Source organism: Halichoerus grypus, chromosome 9 (assembly GCF_964656455.1).
Source record: "Halichoerus grypus chromosome 9, mHalGry1.hap1.1, whole genome shotgun sequence".
Taxonomy (NCBI): domain Eukaryota; kingdom Metazoa; phylum Chordata; class Mammalia; order Carnivora; family Phocidae; genus Halichoerus; species Halichoerus grypus.
This window is the reverse complement of record NC_135720.1, coordinates 56,364,743-56,366,830: the sequence shown is the minus strand read 5'-3', so window position 1 is coordinate 56,366,830 and position 2,088 is coordinate 56,364,743. Positions and strand designations below refer to the sequence as shown.

At 46.4% G+C, this 2,088-nt stretch overlaps 1 pseudogene; it reads left to right on the top strand.

Annotated features, from left to right (window-relative positions):
- The first annotated feature begins 305 nt into the window (after positions 1–305).
- Positions 306–1,442, top strand: LOC118520825 (G1/S-specific cyclin-D2 pseudogene; annotated as a pseudogene).
- The last annotated feature ends 646 nt before the right edge of the window (positions 1,443–2,088 follow it).

The window sequence follows — 2,088 nt, the reverse complement described above, 5'->3', positions numbered from 1 at the left end:
ATAAACACATATTTTTTAGTGCTATTCAAAAACTAAATTTAACATTGTTTTAAGCAATGCTTCTTTACTTCACTCAGTGAGACTCTGATGCAAATTCAGAAAAGTTGTTTTTATAACCTGGTCCAAAAAAATATTTATATGTCAATTCATATACATATAATTTCTATTTAAAAGCTACCGAAAGGTAAACACAAATTTCAAAAGATAAAGGCAACCAAATTCAGTTCAAATCAAATTGATGTAGTATCAAATTATCCTTCTAGTATAAATACATTAGAATTAAAATACACAGAAAGAAAGAGAGAAGAGCGAGCAGGGGAGAGCGAGACAAGTTTGAAGGGGAGGGCAGGCAGAGTTAGCAGCCCCCAAGGCTCTCCTCTCCCACCGCCCATCCCTTTCCTCTCTTCTCCCCCAGGCTCTCTCTCTCTTTCTGCCCCATAACTTTTCTCTCGAAAACCCCCTATTTAGCCAAAGGAAGGAGGTAAGGGGAACCCTCTCCCCTCCGCCCTCCAAAAACCCCCAACTTTTCCAGTCCGGAGAAAGCAGGGAAGCGAGCGGGCACCCGGCTGGCCATGCAGCTGCTGTGCTGCGAGGTGGACCTGGTCCTTAGGGCCATGCCAGACGCCAACCTGCTCTACAACGACCGCGTTTTGCAGAACTTGCTCACCATCGAGGAGTGCTACCTTCCCCAGTGCTCCTACTTCAAATGCGTGCAGAAGGACATCCAGCCCTACATGCGCAGGATGGTGGCCACCTGGATGCTGGAGGTCTGCGAGGAACAGAAGTGTGAAGAGGAGGTCTTCCCTTTGGCCATGAATTACCTGGACCGCTTCTTGGCTGGGGTCCCAACCCCTAAGAGCAATCTGCAGCTCCTGGGTGCTGTCTGCATGTTCCTGGCCTTCAAGCTCAAAGAGACCATCCCTCTGACGGCGGAGAAGTTGTGCATTTATACTGACAATTCCATCAAGCCTCAGGAGCTGCTCGAGTGGGAGCTGGTGGTGCTGGGGAAATTGAAGTGGAACCTGGCGGCCATCGCTCCTCACGACTTCATCCAGCACATCCTTCGTAAGCTGCCCCAGCCGAGTGAGAAGTTGTCTCTGACCCGCAAGCACGCACAGACCTTCATTGCTCTGTGTGCCACTGATTTTAAGTTCGCCATGTACCCGCCATAGATGATTGCAGCTGGAAGTGTGGGAGCAGCCATCTGTGGGCCCCAGCAGGATGAGGACGTGAGCTCCCTCTCTGGCGATGCCCTGGTCGACCTGCTGGCCAAGATCACCAACACGGATGTGGACTGCCTCAAAGCCTGCCAGGAGCAGATTGAGATGGTGCTGCTCAACAGCCTGCAGCGGTTCCGTCAGAACCAGGGGGACGGGTCCAAGTTGGAGGATGAACTGGACCAGGCCAGCGCCCCTACGGACGTGCGGGATATTGACTTGTGAGGACGCAGTCGGGCCGAATGGGAGAGACGTGCTCACATCTGCTCTCTCCTTCTCTCTGGTTGTGTTTTGTTCTTTGTTTTAGGATGAAACTTTAAAAAACAACAACAAAAAAAATTCTGCCCCCATCTAGATCATACTGAAAGATCTTTTAGAAGTGAGAGAAAAAGATCCTATAAAAACGGAATAACTAAAAGCATTTGGTGCCTATTTGAAGTACAACAGAAGGGAATCCCTTGTATATGTGAACAGTTATTGTTTGATTATATTAAAAGTAATAGTAAAATGCTTACAGAAAAAATAAATAAAATACACAGAAAAATTAATAAATAGAAACGTTTTGTATTAGATCATTCCTATATTAAATATTTTTCATCTTCCAGTGAAAATAAGTTGATGTTAATTGTGTGTGACTCTAATTGTCTCCATATAAATCAACATACATTTTAAAGAACTTTGTGAATAACACAATCAGACAATGCAAATAAAGAACAACCTCATGTACAAAGATAATAGGTTTAATATTGAAAATAGTGACGGGGCACCTGGGTGGCTCAGTCGTTAAGCGTCTGCCTTCGGCTCAGGTCATGATCTCAGGTTCCTGGGATCAAGCCCTGCATCAGGCTCCCCGCTCAGTGGGAAGCCTGCT